Genomic DNA, 20,334 nt, shown 5'->3' with positions numbered 1-20,334 from the left:
GAGATTAGAGGGTATGATGCATTTTATCATGAACATCTGAATGTCTAAGCAAATACTTAGTGATGTTTCAGAAACTCTGTTTAGTGTTTTGGTTGCTGATCTGCCATTTTGTTTATTACAAATGAAATATATTCTAAAATTAGGACACTGTTTGATTTGGATGATGAAACAAAAGATGTGGATGTTTATTGTTACTGAATTGCTTTTCCTTCTCATCTTTGAATTATAGTGGTAAATATTATAACAGAGATTAAAAAGCCGATGGAGAGATGGTGTCAGTGCCAGGCCACCGGGATTGTTCTGGGGTAACACAGTGGAGTCTTAGCCAATGTGCCTGATGGAAAAGTACAGGTCTTCACTGATTCCCAAACTACATGATGAGTCACACTGGTTACTGCAGCCAGACAGAGCGTTCCACTCTCTTTTGTCTAATTATCATCTAAAGCAGGGGTGTTCAGCCTAAAGCTCCCAGCTTTGGAACTACATCTTCTAGGCTGAGTCATAGTCATAGACTGTATTACACTGATCTACAGTGTTGTTTCAAAGCTGATATTTTCATTTACTTTAGAATTCTCTGTAATAGTAACTGGCAAGATGAAGTTCAATTTGTATTTAGTATCATATGCTATTTTTGTCTTTTATGTATGCCTTCCCAGGAAAATCATACTTCTTCTTTTCTCCTTTCAGCTCCCCTTTGCTTACCCCTGCAAGTTCTCCCTTCTCTGTCCCCACTCGCATGACACTATAGGGTTTTTTTTTATCAAAATTCTTAGTTGTGTCATTTTAGAGTTTTTTTTTCAACCTCAACTAAACTCACATTTTTAAAAAGCTCAAATGTTTCCCTTTTTATTAAAAAATCCAAATATAAAAAGCACAGACAAAAACATGGAACAAATGTAAATACAAAAGCCTAGAAATCCTTGTTTCCATAAGAATTTACATGTAATTACAAGAAAAACAAATCCCGAAAAACTCTACATAATAAATATTTCACAACTTGCTAAGGACACCTCCCATTGACTTCTACATGACCTTGCCAGCTTTTAGATGCCAACATTTTGTATTAGACTATTGTGGTTCTTACACTTAATAAATACAGACATTTTTGTGCCTAAGAGTAATTATTTATATACATGATTTTTAGAGCTAAAAAGTTTGATTTGCGGAAAGAAAAACAATGCAAACATGAATAAATTGGCCCCTCTATGTTAACAATGTACATTTGCTATCCTCTATTTAGTTCTATTTGCGGATCTCCTTGGTTCTCCCAGCTCATGAGCTTACCATCCCCTGTTTCCTTGACTCTGTGGCTTCATCTTCATACCTTTTCCTAGCTATACATTTTCTTGACACAAGTTGAAATTCTAAACGAAATTTGGTAAACTAAAACTTTAGCAGTGGGGAGGATTGGCTAATATGGAGAGGTACATTAGGTCTTGATATATATGATATAAAAGCTATAAATCACACATACAGTAATTTTGTAGAATTGGAGAGGCAATGGATTTTTTGCAAACCTCTGTGTTTAGCATTTGGATGGCAATGAAAGCGACACCATGCTGTTTATATCCATAAATGTGACTGGGTTATAGCATTATAAATACTTTGTCTTATTACAGGGAACAGGTTTACTCAGTGAATTTACTCTTAATCTTGCTTGCTAACAAGAAACTGACCCCCTGGACTACACAACTCTCAGATAAATACAGGTTGTATTGAGGAAAGCAGAGATGATTTAGAATTTCAGATGAATATTTCTTATTAACATATCTGTAGTCAGATTGGTTTGTTTTGTGCAAAAGAAAAGTATTATCAACATATATCATCCAAATATTTTTAGGTGATCCACAGCCAAATCATCCACAAATGGTTTGGCCAAACACCAAGCTGAATTGAAACCCAAGTTTAAGTAATAAAACAGTCTTCAATCATATCAGATAATCAAAGCATTAGTGGAAATAATACTCTTGATTTGGTATGATGCCTCAGCAAGTAAAAATGTACAGATTTAGGGTTTTGCTGAAGAGTGGGCATCTGTAAATGGGGGGAAAAAAGGAAACATTAGTATAACTACTCTTGATACAAAATAAATATGTTCCCTACCGTGTGAAGAGAAGAAAAGTAAACATAAAAATTCAAGATCATTAAGAACAACAAAGCAGCAGACAGAATCATTCATTTTACATGTTTAATAGCAGAGAATGACAATACAACTTACTGTATATACAAACAGTAGATTGAAAAGGCATCAGACATTTACATTTACAGAAAGGGGGATATGGAAGGCATCAGTCCCATAATGGGTAAAAAGGGCACAGCAGAAGTATTTGGGTCTTGCCAGGGCAAAATAGCACTCACAGTTATTTTTAGCTTTTTAATTATTCCGTGCAATTTACCCATGAGGCCTTTAGGCTGTATAAACACAGTAACAAAGAACCAGCCACACAAATAGACACAGTGTTAAACTGACCTGCCAGAGAATCAGATGATCTTCCAGTGGGCCCCAACCTAAGAACAATTTCTCGTTTCCATCAAAAGTCTTACATGATCCCTACTGCATTTAGCATTTAATAGTTGTGAAAGCAGTAAGACAAAACAGAGGCGCCAAAAAGGATAAAAATAGCTAAAAGCACTTAAAAACCCAATGGGTAATTCAGAGGAGGTAGTAATGAACTTACCTCCTCCAAGCAGACACCAACGAAAGTGGTAATTTTCAATAATAGTTTATTCACAAAACGCATTTCGCAGGCATTTCCTGCTTCATCAGGCAATATGGGACGGGAACAAAAACAACAGTGTCTTTGTATAAACACGCCAGGCGCCTCTGTTTTCTTCTTCTACAGAGAGCTACATTTTATTCCTGAGTGGGGTCAGGATAATCTCCCCACCTGCCTATACAGTGGTTGCCTATCGGTAACCCTGGTTTGTGAGTATTAACTTGTTTACTCTACCATTACTCCTTGTAAAAACATATTACACTATTGGGGCTCTTGGTGTTCCTTTTTGTCTCAAGTTGTGAAAGTAGTCTGTCAATGTCAGGCTCTCTGGTGAGGCCTAGGAGACCATTTCTGAAGTTGACTTGGGATGCACTAAGTCCAGGAGTCAATTAGAGATTATGACAAAAGCCATCATTTTTGCAAAACCCACATTCAATCGATCCATAGCGTTTAGCCAAAATAACTCAGATCCCTCTTGAAAAGTGACTATAAGATCTGAAGATGATTCCGTTGTGTTGTTGTGTATAAAAATTGGTGTATGGATTTGTATTTGTATTTATCAGAACGTTTTATGCAGGATCTAGAATTCAGTTATGGATCCCTCGTCTAAAAAAATGGTATGTAAAAAGGGGTACAATACATACCACCCGCCACACATTACATGGCAATAGACTTGCTTATTACATTTAAATTTCTTAAAACTTTCTTGAGTCCCCATTTAATATCCATGGCCTAGCACATTATTTGCTGTGATGCTGTGAATTTGTAGTCACAGTCATTCATAGTTGCATTGTAGTTTTTTTTTTGTGCAGTTGGCTAGTTTTAAATGCTGGTGCTTTTACTGGGGAAAACATTTCATTGGACAGTGTTAAATGTGGCCACTATCCCTGGAAATAAAGTAGGCAGCAAGTAAGAAAGTCTTTAGCTCTGCACCAGTCAGAAGATTTTCTTTAATCCCCAAAATGCCCTGCAGAGTTTTGCTGCAGTCAGTATCAGCTATAAGACCTACTGGGGAATGTTGGAGGTGGAATTCCTCATACTTGTTGCTGATGGAAATAGTGAAAATCAACTCTCAAATCTGGCGTATGGTCAAAAGTGGAAAGCAGATGACCACTGAATGAACAATTATATTATGTAGCCTCTCACCCTGAGCCTCCCTAAAACATGAATGGCATGGTGGCTCAACTAACATCACCTGAAGATAGGTACTGATATTGCTTTCTAAAGACACAGCTTTATTGAAACCATGATCTGGGACTCTAGGTGGTTCAGATGACTGTGTATCCGTAAGAGGGAAGAAAAAAAATCAAAAGGCAAACATAGAGAATGTAAGCTTGTATATACCAGTATTTCACAAAATGGATGTGATTCTTGTAGTCCTTACTAGGACAATCTATGCATATGACTGGAATTAGATATGCCCAACATGCAGGTTCTATATTTAGTCATATTGCCCCTCAAGAAGCAGAAGATAAACTGAAGCAAGAATACTGAAGCAGGGAAACTGAAGCAAGAATACAAACAAATACCTACTTTTATACAATCCCCAACAGATGTGAAACAGAAACCTATAAAGGGTAAATACAAGTATATACAAAAGTAATCTGGTGATATGCTAACTTCCCCCCACAGAACTTGAAATCTATTTTAGCCATCTTTGATGACTATATTCTACATAGTATGATACAAGTAAGGATCCAAGACTTTTAACCATGTCTAACACACACATGCATTGTGTCTTGTTATGACTGTAGCATATAGGCACCAAACCTTCATCGCTTTTCTCTTTTAGAAACTAGAGTTGAAAGTGCCTCTTGACTGTAAGGGAACCCTGGAGCCTTGTATTTTATACCTGTGGCCAGTTAAACAGGGAGCCAATAGCGTACTTTGGGTTAGAGGCTTTGTATCCCTACTCTTTTCCTTATAGCTGGAGGATTTATGCCAAGAAATCTCAAAGCGGTGTAATGTTGTTTCTTTTTAACTCTACGTAAGTATGCCACTCACTACCACAGTATGTACCCTAATGTCTTTTTAAGCTACATTCTATATGAAGTTTCCTCTTCTAAAGTTGGTGTCAAAATTAAAGGGTGCACCTACATGTAACAATGGTTGTGCAGAAATTTTACTGGATAGATGTGTACTTAACTTTTCATCACAACATATGCCCATCGGGATACATAGGGACTGTAGTCTGGTAGATATTCTCATTTTCAGAATAGGTTTAGGGCTATGTGGATGAGATTTAGAAGAGATTAAGCACTAGGATGATGCAAATTATATCAGTTTGGTGGAGACGATTGTTATCTTACCAAAGAATTCCCTGCACTTGTGCCTTCTGAGATCCTTTTTCATTCTACAGTCTATATCTAGGGGACAGTGATGAGGTTAGAGTAGAGCTGGGAACCTGTTTGGGCAAAGGCAGTCTATTGCTTCATATATAATACTGAACAGCTGGCAATATGGAGGTGCAACATCTCTTGTACTCAAAGCCAGTGTGAGCTTTATTACTAGAGCTTCCCTTTGGTGACACATTTTCTCAAGGCCAGGCATTCGCTCAGTTCCATCATACTTCTGTATATGAAGTTTTGCTCTACTTAATTTTTACTCCATTCCTCCATTAAAATAGATCTGCAGAAAGTGCTGTTTTACAAACCTATATTTTCTTCTAAAACTTCAGCACCCCTCCCTAGTGACCATGAAGATATGGTTTTGTTGCAGTTGATGGTCAATACATAGGCTGAGATCAGGCAAATAACTCATACTATAAAGGCAAACATGCACATGGTAATTGTAGAGGAGGTTGCACTTAGAATGGCAGCATGAATTTGCAAATCCAAGTTAAAATTCAGAATCCAAGAGTTGCTGCATTTGAAATTGAATTTACATTTATAGCTTGGAACCATTCATAACAACATGAACTTTTATGTATCAATTCACTTGCCAAGATCCCTCACTCTTCCTACCTAGAACTACTGTTCTGTGGGCCTCATTGTGAGTGGGATGCAAGGCAGTGAACCAACATAGAACCCCCTAAGGCTAAGGCCACACTAGGCGATAGCGCCGCGATTTGACTCGCGGCGACTTTTCGCCGCGACTTTTAAGCCGCAATCGCTGGGGAAACTTTTGCGCTGGCGTCTATGGGGAATCGCGAAAAATCGCCAGCGTAAAAACACACGCGGCGATCTTTTCTCTACTGTCGCTCGAAATTGCCTCGCTAGGCGATTTCGAGCGACAATAGAAAAAAGATCGCCGCGATCTTTTCTCTACTGTCGCTCGAAATTGCCTCGCTAGGCGATTTCGAGCGACAATAGAAAAAAGATCGCCGCGTGTGTTTTTACGCTGGCGATTTTTCGCGATTCCCCATAGACGCCAGCGCAAAAGTTTCCCCAGCGATTGCGGCTTAAAAGTCGCGGCGAAAAGTCGCCGCGAGTCAAATCGCGGCGCTATCGCCTAGTGTGGCCTTAGCCTAAAGGTGGATGCTTAATAGCTACTATGCACTGAGCCCTAGTTTGTCTTAAACAGCTTCTTTTTTTAAATAAGGCACTGTTATAATAGGTCCCTAAACTGATTGACTTTTCAAAGAAATACTAATAGTGATATTATCAAATCGTTACCCCCTTTTATTGCAATACAATGTATAATTTTTAATTGTATTATAGGCTCAGGTTTCATTTTTGTGTACTTTTAGCAAAGCCTTCTTAACAGTCATTGTTTAATCAGTCACGGGCATCCCAAGTAGCAGCACAGTACATGTTAATGAGCCATTTAGATAAACCGTTATTAATCCTGCTTTGTGGGACACTGCCTCTGGTGCTTCGCCTTTGCCAGAAAGTTAAAATCCCATGATTATCATGATAAATGGATACGCTACATTTGCACTTTGCACTACTATCACAAGTTGTTTTCAGGCATACTGTAAGCAAAAACCTTTTGGTCTGACAGCAATATCCCTTTAAAGGGATACCAACACTTTTTCAAAATCCTTGATAATGTCATTGAGTGTAACCAGTAAACATGTGGAAGAACATTTCTTTCCAACATGACCTATTTTGGCACAGCAGCCTGAACTTCTAGGTCCAAATAACTGTAGAATCCTGGAAATGAGTTTACTGCTTACTTTTACCTAGGAAAACACACAGTAACCCAACATTTTGGCTGACAAAATTTAAGCTGCTGTAGTGACAAAAATGTCATCCTCTGGATATCAGGTTCCATTGATGACAAACCAGCCATCCCAGTGTCAGTATCTCAATAAATATCCCTCAGACTTTGGAAAACCCTTGCTCTATTCTATAGTACAAAACATATTTAACATTCATTAAATCTTAAATGCCACAGAGTTCTCTCTCCTTGGATCACCCTTGGTAAATTCTGGAAATTGATTAGTTTGTTGTAAGCTTATGGGTTTATAGTGTGAAATGCTCTGCCCTTTCAACCCATTTTGCTTCCTTTGGAATGCACTACAAAATACTATACAAGAATTAATATTCAATTTACAAAGCAAAATTCATGTTACCCTTCCAGCAATGTAAGTGTGAGCATGATTGTGATTTCATTTCCACTCTTACATTAAAGAATAAAAAGGATTTAAATAGTAGCCCATTATTGCCTCATGTTAGTTAACAACTGGTCCTTTTGGGTAGGTTTATTTAATTGTTAGTGTTCCAACATATTATTATAAGGAACATATTAGGAGTTTCACAGAGCCCTTTGTGTGTCTCTCTTACATACAATGGTCATTAGAAGAACTTTTTCCAGTTCATGAATGTTACCATGAATGTGCAAGGGGTTGCACATTTAACATATCTCAATTTCTTAATCATTAATATCACTCAAGCCATCAAATAACATACAGTAACACTAAAACTTGATAGAGAGAATCCTGCTGAATCAAGTTTACAAGCTATAAGGATGGAGAGTCATACATAAGGAAATAATGAGGATGTGTCTTTGAAGTGGTTGCTTTTTAATGTTTAAAAACGGCAGAAAATAAGGTAAGCGGCGATTGTTATTCACAAGTATGCAGCATGAAGTCCTGAGTGAGTATTGTAATGATTTGTGAGTGATGAATCCTGTAGCAATATGCCATGTTTTCTGAACTTTGCAAACTTCCCTACATATTAAAAAATGTACGCAGATCAGAGCTGTGTTCATCCCATGAGTTTAGCATTGCTGAATTGATGAATAGGGCAGCACATAGTTGAGCAAGTTAGGGAGCATTGGCAGACAAAGGCCACCATGTCCGAATGTGGTGATCCATCGTTCCTTCCATTTAATTCCCTTCCATATTTCTCCTCCCTTCCATTTCCTTCCTTTTCCTTCCTTCCCTTTCCTTCCTTCCCTTTCATTCCCTTCCATTCCTTTCCACCATTCCCATTCCTTCCTTCTACTTCCTTCTTTTTCTTCCTTCCTTCCTTCCTTCTCCTTCTTTACCTTCCATCCCCTTCCCTTTCTTTCTTGTAACAATTTGCAGGTATGACCAATGTACAATACCAGATAAATTAAATAGGGGTGGAAACTCATCTGAATTCCGCTTGTCTCTCAGGCTCAGTTTCTGCCAAATGATTTCTTTTCATTATTAATAAGTCAAACACAGTTTTACTGAAGTCATTTCAGGGTCTGTCTTTAGCATACAATGGTCATTAGAAGAACTTTTTCCAGTTCATGGCCCAGTTACGATGGGTTTGCAAATTTATGGTAAAAAAATAAAATCTAGAGTTGAGGGGAAACCTACAGGGAATTCAATTTTTTTACATCCCCAAACAAGGTTTCTAATCTGACCAATGCAGAGACTTTTCTCAATGATGTGTTGTAGATCAGAGGCCCACAGACAAGAGTTTAACAGGTAAAAGGAACTGTTTGCACCATTCATTGAGTCTAATAAAGAAGCATTATTCATTCTACGGCATTGGCAAAGACCTATATTAGCGAAGGGAATACCGTTGCGGAATTGCCAGTATGTTCTCTAGAAGTTAATTGTAAGTGAGACACATAATAAAGGGTTATAAACCCAACCTCCATCCCTTCAACCAATAAAATACACTGCATGCAATGAGTCACACCTGACAGTACTAGTCATTAAGCTCAGAATATATATTTTTTTATATTTACATCTTCCAGAAACAGTACTTAAAAGATTTTCACAGCAGAACGCCCATTCCTCCCTGTTTATCTGGGTCCAGTCAAGCTTGTCACTTGATCCATAGTCCTTGTATTCTTCTTGTGCCATGGTGCACTAATTGGTTCCCCCTAGACGTTACATCTTTGGATTTTCAGCTACCGCCACACTAACCTAATGTATTTGTTTTGCAATCCCATAACACATCTTGTGAAGAGACCTGAATTATGGATAATTCTTATATGACTAATAATCTTATATGACTAATTACATATTGGTGAGCATGACTTTGATTTCATTTTAGAGTGTTACTAAGTTTGGTTCAAAAGAAATTACTCTGCTTGTGCCATATTTAAAAGTGATGCATGAAACAGCATACCAAGAAAACGTCTGTTCCCTATAGAAGAACGTGCCATTTCATCCTGGGGTCTGACCATGCATTTTGCACTTGGCTTTGGCAACCCACTTTATGGTACTGTGATATGAAAGCAATTATATCTGAGAAAGCTGCAAATTGAGAACACATTAAAAATTAGCAGGAGAAAATGGCCAATAGGTATGCCAGCTTGTCCTACAAACAAAGTGCCTTGATTTAGAAGTGCATAGCAAATTGGAAGGGATAAGGTCATGAGAGACCAAAAAATAAGAAACAAAAATCAATCATAATCTTCGTGGTCTTCATCTTTTCTTGAATAAATAATCTCCACAGGGCTTTAGACAAATTACAGGGCTAAATATCCATGCTCTTGATGAGACTCGCACAGCTGATAAAGTCAAGACATTATTTTTGCTAAAACTTAGTTTGTGTCTTAGGAATCTTCAACTGTTTTTGTTGTCTGGGCATGGGGTGTATTCCTTCTGACAATGGTTTTAGCTTCTTATCATTGAAATAAAAAATCTTGCTTCCAGTTGGGTTAGAACATCAGACTGTGGAGCCACAAAGTTAACCATTTCTAGCAGTCCTTTTGAAATCCACTCTTGAAAAGTCTGTGGAGAGAAAATGGCACAATGTTTAGAACCACTTTTGGTACATTTTATTGAATGATTGAACTTTTATCAGGAACCAAATAAAGCCATGAATATCTTGTAAATTATATCCTTATAAACGGTGAGTTCTTATGTCACTTCTGTCACGTGACTCACTGAAACTTGTGTATTATAATAAATAAAGTACCCCAAAATATGAGGATATTAGAAGTTACCTCGGAGTTCTATGACCTGTATAAAAACATGAAACTACTCAGTAACTTATAATATCCTTATATTTTACAAGAGGGGGTACTTTATTCACTATATAAAATGCCCCTCTCAGTCCCAAGATCCTATTCCAAATGAATGTGAAACTAAAACTATTCTGGTCCCTGACTATTACAATAGGTATAATTTTGAATATTGCCCATATCTCAATTTCTTAATCATTAATACCACTCAAGCCATCAAATAACATACAGTAATACTCTAAAATGTGATAGAGAGAATCCAGCTGAAGCAAGTATACAAGCTATAAGGATGGAGAACAAGTGGTACATAAGGAAATAATGAGGATGTGTCTTTGAAGTGGTTGCTCTTTCAAGAATGTTTAAAAACTGCAGAAAATCATTCAAGCAGACGATTGTTATTCACAAGTGAAGTGCAGCATGAAGTCCTGAGTGAGTATTTTGCAATAAATTTGTAAGTGAGAAATCCTGTTGCAATCTGCCATGTTTTCTGCACTTTGCACCCTTCCCTACATATTAATTAATGGACACAGATCAGACCTGCGTTTATCCCATGAATTTGGCAGTGCTGAATTAATGAAGGTGGCAGCACATAGCTGAGCAACTTAGGGAGCACTGGCAGACACAGGCCACCATATAAGAATATTGTGATGCATTCTTCCTTCTCTTTTCTTCCCTTCCATCCCTTCCCATCGTTCTCCTCCCTTCCTTCTCCTTCCTTCCTTCTCCTTCCTAACCTTCCATCCCATTCCATCATTCACCTTCCTTCCTTCTACTTTCTTCTTTTTCTTTCCTTCTCCTTCTTTACCTTTCCTCCCCTTCCCTTTCTTTCTTGTAACAATTTGCAGGTATGACCAATGTACAATACCAGATAAATGACAGTATATAGGATAGGTTATACATTGGGCCCGTGCTTCTTACCAATAGCCATTGGAATAAACAAGTGGAAACGCATCTGAATTCTGCTTGTCTCTCAGGCTCAGTTTTCAGGCCAAATCATTTCTTTTCATTAGGAATAAGGCAAACACATTTTTACTGTAGTCATTTCCAAGTTTATTTTGAAGTGATTGATCCAAATTGTTTTCTGACATCACAAATGGGAATATAATCCTGGAGATTAGTACACATATATTTAGTCATTGTAAATAGAACAAACATGAATAACATATGCAGGGGTGCTGGATAGTCAGTCATACCCTATTGGCCTCAAAACAGTTCAAATAGCAGATGCAGAATGGAGCACAGAGAAGTGCCTCTCACTATAGCATGTTGCCTGCTCCAGCACTTGTATCTGCACCCTTGCAGATACTCCTTCCTGTTCTATTAATTATTAGTTTTACTTAAAGGACCTTACATTTTCTATAGCTGAGTATTTCTACATACATAATTTTTGGACTGTAAGAGGAAACTCATACACACACATGGTCAATACTAAATCCATATAGTTGGTGCCCTCCTAACTGCTGTGCCTCCTCACTAATCTGCTCACTTTGACATGTCATTTACATGAACGCCAATATGGCATTTACTAACTCCTCTCTAAAGACAGGCAGCCTTTAAGTAGAAGTAGTATATATTTTTATTCTTGGTCATTACATATATGAACGTAAATATAAAATGTGCTTCTAATAACGGAGCTCTTAATGGATTTCTGCTGCTAAACATGTGAATACTGTATTTATATCTTCCATTAATATTTGCAGTTCTCCTGAGAAGAGAGAGTTAATTATCGGTTCAAAGCATAAACCGGTGGGAGCGTTGACTTGTAAACACAAAAGATTTAAAGAAAAGAAATGTCTGTTTATTGCTGAGTTCCCAAAGCTATGTTCCTGACCCTTTCAAGATTTGGCTAACATTTACAGTCTTGTAATACGGCTTTGAACCATATGCTCTGTGTGTATTTAGAGCTTGTATTCCAGTCTCAGGGGATGGTGCATACTGAATTTATAGATGAAATGTATCCTACACTATTAAAATTAATTGTATATACACAAATGTTCAGAATTTGTTCCCTTGGTATCAACAGGACTTTGTTCTTGACATTAACCAAATCAATCCTAGCATTCCATAATATTGTAGTGTTAATAGACCACTTCTTGGGACCATTGGGTTCTAAGTCTACAGTTTTATTCTATATAATGCAGGTCTTATTTCCCAATTCAGTGCCTTAACATGAAAAAGCAGAGCTTTTCCTTAGGGTCCAGAATATATAATAGGGCTCATTTACTAAAGATGGTGCAAAGTCCAAAAAAATGCATGCAACATGCCCCATGGTGATCTTGTAGCTGCACCTGTGGTTGAAGTAAATGCAAAGAAGCAACAGGCTCCTGTGGAGTGACCATAACATTCATGTGTGCAATTCTGAAGCATTTAGTAGCCGATCTGTCAAAGATCAAGGCAAAAGTAATGTTTCTCCTTTACAGAACGTTACCTCTTTTGCCAGAGTTTCCTTCGCCACCTCAGACCAGGTGAACTGATAAAACAAAGCTACATCTTCCTCAATCTTATGTCAGTGACATCATATCCTGTATGCCGGAAATTCATAAAAGTTGTAAGAAACGCTGGTGTCTTTTCATTTTTTAAAGTGGGATTGCCTTCAAAAGTCCTAACTATTAAAGATTTTTGTGTTAACAATTTTTTTAACCAAGTCGAGATGCATGCCACATTTGTTTTAGGCAGGGTTGCCACCCGGCCTGTATTTTATCGGCCTAGCCGGTAAAACACCTGCCAAGGCGGGGGCCGGTATTACAAATTTACTGGCAATGTAGCTGCCGGTAAATTTGTAATACCCTTAAAGAGACCCCCTCGGTCCGCCCCCAATTCCTCTGTAAAACGTAGCTTTTGTCCTTTCCACGCCCCCTTTTGGCATCACACAGCTCTGCACCGTGGCCCGCCTCTTTTTACATCATAGATCCGCCCCTTTTGCCATCACACCTGCCCCTTTTTGTTCCCGCCCCCACCAGCCGGTAACAAAATTAGAAAAAGGTGGCAACCCTAGTTTTAGGGTGGGCTCATGTCTAGGGCATTAGAGGACCTCTTTTGCCTTTATTTTGCTTCCTTGGATATGTGTAATAATAAGTGGCCACTTCAAGCATTTTAACCAACATTTCTAATAAAGTCATATATACGACCCTTATGTACCCACTCTATTCAAATTGGCCTTAGCGTAAGATCACTAACGAATTTTCGATGGGCGAAAGAGCGCCAACAAATGCTTGCGCTGATGAATTAATGATAACGAAACTTTGCCAGCGTTCGGTTCGGAGACACAACTTCGAATTTTAGTGAATTAGCCTAGTGGTAACGGATTTGCACCTGGCGAAGTGACACGAAGTGTGGCGAAGCGGTCGCTGTAGAAACTCGCCCTTTAGTGAATATGCTCCTAAGTCTACGGAATATCACTTAAACATTAAATTAAACCCAATAAGATTGTTTTGCTTCCATGAAGAATTATTAGTTGGGATCAAGTAGAAGGTACTGTTTTGCTGTTACAGCAGAAAATAAATATTTCAACATTTTGAATTATTTGGTATGGGAGATGGCCTTCTGCTTTCTGGATAATGGGTTTCTGGATAATGGTTCCCACGTACAAGGTATAAAATGCAGCCAGACCCTGGTGCACTAAGGGGCACACTTTTGCACTTCTGTAACTTCTATACTAGCACCACTGTGTATACTATATTATATGAATAAGATGAGCTTGCGTTTGATAACCATATATTACTCTGAAAGACAAAGACTAGTAGGATTATGTCCACGTATGTATTGTGGTCATGAGTTGGTTTAGCAGAAAGAATGTCTGGTGAGAGGAACAGGCAGAAGTATTGCAGATATGTGAGTCTGAGGCACTACAGTGAGGAGTTACAGTGGGAGAGGACCAGGAATATCATTACTATTACTACAAATATTTTTATTAAGGAATCGCCAATATCTGTTATAACATATTACAAAATAAGTATAAACCATAGATCGTGTTATACCAATTATATCATATAATCAAAGAGCCAGCACTTATATATAGAAGAACATTAAAATGCAAAGGCACAACTCTGAGAGAATGATAGAAGATCATTAGAGACACTGCAAGTTTGGCAGGAATATTGGTGCATGAACTAGTTCTTTACCCATAGTATTCTCTAATCTGGTATTAGAAACCGAGTTTCCTATTTCAAAAGGAGCTCAACTCTTTTTTGCCATAATGTATAGTTAAGATGTTGCACGTAACATGGATTGAGAGGTTCATTTAGGTACATGGGACCAATAAATGGCTTTGAGAAGTCTGAATAATATTCTCCTTCAACTGTGAGTTTGCTCTCACCTCTCCTTTGTAGGACTTGGCCAGCTGAATTTGCTTAAAATGTTATAGTTTTGATCACATTATATTTTAGTTCAAAACAGATGGCACAAAAAGGAATCCATCCAAGAGGACGGAGAAACAACCCCCCTTCCTCCTCCTCTTCTTCCTAAAAGGGATTCTGGTCATAAAGAAAAAGAAGTATGGAAGTAATTGAGGTCTGAGATTAGCTCCCCTTTCATCTTCCAAAACATCCTGTCCCCAGAGATGAAATAGTGAGTGAGGTTGATGGGAGCTTCACACGCTGGAAACTGCTGAAGGTTGCTTTGCTTCTCTTTAGTAAAAGCAATACCATAGCCGCGCAAGAAAGCTTTAAATTCTGACGAGCGTTCGTGATTAAACGGGACTTGAGTTTTAATTAAAAGTTATATAGCTTTTCATGAAAGTGGCAAAACCTGTCGGCCTTGTTAAGCCTCTGCAGGGCCAGAGTAGTAGAAGTCTTGACACTTTGTTAATGGTTTTAATTAGCAGGGGTTGAGTCAAAGCCAACAGATATTCCACCAACTCTATTCAAGCTCCCCAGTGATATACTGTAAAGAGTTTCTGATAAAACCTCAACTCCCCTCAACTGTAACGTTAATGGTACTGGCCTGGGAAGCCCATCTTTCTTCAGTCTGGTTATTAGGTGGATCTTAGGGGAGTGATAACAGTGTTCTACTGAAAATAATGTACCTCTTACAATTCTCAGGGTACAGAATTAGGGTAACAGTGTCAGAATGTGTTTCAAAATGATCCCGTCAGCTGTAGAGTATACTCATATATCTAGACACTGTTGTAGGTTTTTTTTCCTTTACAGTAGTGAATACTGATTCCAAAATAGGACCTCATCCATCATGTTCAGTAGATATAACTGTCCATGGGAAATCTCTGGGTTTTATACATAAAAGGTGTGTTTAATTTTGCTGTAAAATCACATATCTATTTGTAACGCTGCTGCATTTGTGTTTCACCTCTAGTAGTGTTCAGCTGACCATAGACACAAAGGGGTATATTTATCAAAGAGTGAAGTTAATAGTGAAGTTCCGCCACTAGACTGAAATGCCGCCACTCCCCATTAATTTCTATGGGATTTTTAAAGGTGTATTCATCAAAGGGTGAACTTTCATTTTCACCCATTGATAAATCCGCCTTTCAAAATCCCATAGAAATTAATTGAGAGCTGCAGAAATTCACTCTAGTGGCGGAACTTCACTCTTTGATAAATTTACCGTATTAAAAGAAGGTTTGTATGATTTTCAGACCGTATGTGGATCGTCCCGACATTTTTTTGTATCATGTCGATCGGTTGTTTACTTGACAGGACAGGTTAGAAGAATTCTGTCAGCTAACAATAATATTTTTGCGTGTATTGCCTATCTGTCAATTTCAGTGGGCGACAGTCTCTAGTATTTGTCAGTTATAACTTTCATATGATTGCTGTAATGGCCATAACATCGTCTGACTTGTTCTTTTACTACTGTAATTAATCTGAATGGTTAGTTGCAGGTCAGAAGATTGCATGATCGAAGTACGATCGTTCGTTGGATATGATGCTGAAATCTACACGTCTATGGGCAGCTTTAGTAATGGCATTAGGGTTCATTTCTTTTGCCATGAGTCAGTTATGGCTATTGACACAACCCACTAAGGGACTTCCCATCATGTGTGATAGTAATTCCTGGGTTAATATATGTGTAATTCATCAGATCATGCATCTTGCAAGTTGAAAAGGAATACAGTATGTATACCCACTGGGAGGCCTATTTATAAAAAAAAATTAATTTGTGAATTTTTGAGTTTTTGAATGAACTCGAATCTATTAAAAAATCAGAATGTAAAAAAACTTGTCCTAATAAAACCGTAAAAAAAAAAACTTCAACGCGTCGATTTCATATTCTATTCACCATTTGCAATGGGTCTACCAGGTCTAAAAATTAAAAAAAAAACCTCAAATTTAAAGATTAAAAAAAAAAAAAATGTTTTGCACATGAATACATCCATTGACTTCTATATGAACTCAGCAGGTTTTAGAAGGAAAGAAATGCAGTGTTTCTTTTGACAGGGGACTCAGAGCAGCACTACGTTGAGGGTTTACTGGTATATTTAGGTGCACCTTTCTGATAAGGCTTACTTTCCTTCTCCTTTTTTTTATAAATATAGCCCTCTGTGTTTCCCCAGAACTGTTATAGTAGAATAGAAAAAACATCTATTAATGTTGTATCCAGTCCATTTTAATCAACAAGATCTGTTTGGATGATGCCAGTGATATCAAGATGGCAGTTAGTCCAATGTTCATTGTAGTTCATGAGAGTGGCCTTGATTAGTGGTAGGTGAATAAATTCGCCAGACACAAATTTGCGGCAAATTCCCACGTTTCAAAAAAAAAAAAAAAAATAGTCGCGTGCATAAAAATTGTCGCATGTCAAAATTATTCGTAAGCCCATTGACTTTGATGCATTTGGACCAAATAGGCACGTCAATTTTGACGCCCATTGACTTCAATGCATTTTGCAGCTTTTTTGTCGTTTCGTGAATTTTGCTGTAAATTCGGCACAGATTCGCCCATCACTAGCCTTGATGTCCCAGGTCAGTGAATGCAGAAGAAAAATGAGACTTATCTGTGTCATCCAGACTAACACTGCACTGGAAACCCATTTCATTGGAACTCAATGAATAGATTTTCTGCAGTTTTTAAACATTCTTGAAAGGGTGACCACCTTGACTTGCTTCAGCTGGATTCTCTCTATCACATTTTAGAGTGTTGCTGTATGTTATTTGATGGCTTGAGTGGTATTAATGATTAAGAAATTGAGATATGGGCAATATTCCATTGATACCTATTGTAATAGTAAGGGGCCAGAATTCATGCAAACTACTGCCTGGTTGCTTGAAAGTGTACGGGGCCCATTGGGAGATATTGCTTGCGTCGTGTGCAGGGAATACCCATCAGAAATGGTTGAGCCATGACTTCAGTCTGCTTCCTTTGCATGATCTGTGTCTTATGGGAACTACAACAAGGAACAAGCTGCTGTAAAACGGGTCAGACAGTAGTGACAGCAAGATGTCAATAACATTAGTAGAGGACAGTGGGTTGTTCCACTGGTGGGGGTAGAGGGCAGGGGCCCCGTTTGCATGTTTGTGTAGCAAAAGATCAGAAAATTGCAGCTTGGAAAAGTAAAACAAGTAAAACAATTTGGAAAAGTGCAAAATGCTGTTTAATGACAACGTGATGTCCAAGGTGAAACCCTGAAATCTGAGCTTTGTGCAACCAACATGAGAAACAATATCACCTTTGTGTACTAATATTTAACACTTTGACATTGTAATTACTTTAATGAAAACACCAAGTAAGGCGACTATTTTATCTGGGAAAACAAGGGAGGAACAAACAATTACTGGATTCGTGTGAAAATGGATAAATTTGCGAACACAGATGAGCCTATTCACACTCTCAATGTGGAACATATTAATGAAAGGCAGAAGAGTATTTTCCCCACGAGGCTTTGTAAAAATTGAATTGCTGGCTTTGAATTTTTATGAAATGAGTAATTCTGCCTTTTTTTTCCCTATGAGAATGTGTTAAAAATGGAAAATGTGTTTTTTTTTAAAGAAAGTAAATTTAGTAGAAAAAGAAAAAAAACACTATATTAAATATATAAGTATACAACTCTGAGTTCTGAGATCTGAGTCCAAAAAGTCCAGTTTGGCTATATTAACATGAATTTATATTTTAGTATTATTAGCAGCTCTTTCTTGATGAAAATCTAGATGACCAGGTTTTCTTTGTTGGGCTAACTGTCAATGCTACAAACTAACATATGTTTTGCACAGTTTAAAAGAATAAAATACAGCTGTGTTTAACACCCAATAGAGCTTGTTGGAAAATTGTCTTATACCTACAGTTTTAATATATAAAAATTATATTTTTTATTTTATTATTTATACTAATGGAACATGGAGAACTAAAGCCTAACTTAAGAAGTAGCTGGAAATGTTATACATTATATTTTAGGCTTCTGTACCAGTCCAAGTCCACCACAGCCCTTTAACAGTAAAGATGTGTGTCTCCAAAGATGCCCCAGTAGCTCCCCATCTTCTTTTCTGCTGATTCACTGCACACGCTCTGTGCTGCTGTCACTTAGGGACCCACTCACAATATACAGTACACATAGAATAGAAATGTCACAATATAAGGCTGATTAGTAATTAATACAGATAATTACTACTTGGCAGCACAGAAACCAGTGTAACTAGCATCAGAATTTAATAATCAGCCCTGTAGCATCAGCTTATATTACAGGCCAACCTCATTTTCTGCTTGATAATTGAGACAACCCCTAAGCTCAGCTTCTCAACAGCTACTCAGAGCCCACTGAGCATGTGAGTCACAGTCACTTTCCAAGATGGTGACCCCCTGTGACAAGTTTGAAGTCCTGGATCATTTCTGCTATTGACAAGCTGAAACTTAAGGCTGGTGCAAAACGTTCTGTATATAAAATATGGCATTTTTAGCCTCATTCGTTTTTAGAATTTTAGTTCTCCTTTAAGTGGTCAGGCCAAGTTTAGCAACGGTGCAAAGAGGTTTTTATTAGTTTTCCCTCCTTGTTGAACTTCCTGTATAATATAATCCTTAGTTGTTCTGCAGAAGCTGGGGCATTGGTTAAAAGAGCCCATTATAGCGTTGTTTTCAAAAATGTTTGGATACTGTGTAAAATGTAAAATAAAAAAAATGGCGTTGAATTGAAATTAGACAAATTGTTGTTGTTTCCTGAAAAAGATATGCTTGTTTTAAATTTGATGCCAGCAATACATTTCAAAAAATTTGGTACAGAAGACTGAAAAAATTGTGTAAATGCAGAAAAGAGCGAATTCCAAAGAGTCTCTTAGATTGCTCAGGGAACACTGAACGGGTAAATATTGCAACAAATGAACAATAAGATTCCTAAATATAAAACTGCAAAGAATTTAGAGATTTCATCTTCTACAGGTATGATATCCGTTATCCGAAAACCCGTTACCAGAAAGCTCCAAATTAAGGGAAGTTTCTCACCCATAGACTACATTATAATTAAATAATCGTTTTCAATGTAATAATAAAACAGTACCTTGTAATTGATACAACTAAGATATAAGTCATCTTTATTGAAGGCAAAACCAGCCTATTGGGTTTATTTATGGTTTAAATAATTTTCTAGTAGACTTAAGGTATGAAGATCCAATTATGGAAATATCCATTATCCAGAAAACCCCAGGTCCCAAGCATTCTGGATAACAGGTCCTATACCGGTATCAATAAAAGATTCAGAGAATCCAGAGAAATTTCTGTACACAAGGCTTAATGGAGAACTAAACCCTAAAAATGAATATTACTGGAAATGTCATATTTTATATACTGAATTTATTTATCCAGCATTTAGGTTCAGTATCATTATAGTAACAATGATCCAGGCCTTTAAAGTTGTCACAGGTGTTTCCCATCTTGGATTTTATCAGGAGTCTCTGCGACATTCACATGCTCAGGGGGCTTTAAACAGCTGTTGAGAAGCTAAGCTTATGGGGTCATCGCAAATCATAAAATGAGAATTGCATGTCATATGATTTGATGCTACATGGCTGATTAATAGATTTTGATGCTCATTGCGCATGTTTCTGACCTGCCATGTACCAATAATCTGAATAATTTACTAATCAGCCTTATATTGTGATATTTAAATTCTATGTGTACTATATATTGTGAGTGGGTCCCTAAGCTCAGTAAGTGACAACAGCACAGAGCATGTGCAGTGAATCAGCAGAAAAGGAGATAGGGAGCTACTGGGGCATCTTTAGAGACACAGATCTTTACTGCTAAAGGGCTGTGGTTTACTTGGGCTAGTACAGAACCCTGAAACATAAATGACAACATTTCTGCCCTACTTCTTCAGTTAAGCTTTAGTTCTCCTTTAAAGC

General features: G+C 37.6%; 1 protein-coding gene across 1 annotated transcript in view; it reads right to left on the bottom strand.

The window, feature by feature from the left end:
• Positions 1–8,098: 8,098 nt before the first annotated feature.
• The window catches only part of LOC108708625 (twist-related protein 2), a 52,781-nt gene continuing 40,545 nt past the window's right edge, over positions 8,099–20,334 (bottom strand). The window contains exon 2 of the mRNA XM_018247532.2: positions 8,099–9,822. The gene's annotated coding sequence lies outside the window, so the exon portion shown is untranslated. The remainder of the gene's footprint in view (positions 9,823–20,334) is intronic.

This window comes from Xenopus laevis, chromosome 2L, assembly GCF_017654675.1.
Source record: "Xenopus laevis strain J_2021 chromosome 2L, Xenopus_laevis_v10.1, whole genome shotgun sequence".
NCBI classification, from domain to species: Eukaryota; Metazoa; Chordata; class Amphibia; order Anura; family Pipidae; genus Xenopus; species Xenopus laevis.
The sequence above is the reverse complement of the archived record's forward strand: the minus strand, read 5'-3'. Positions and strand labels throughout refer to the sequence as shown.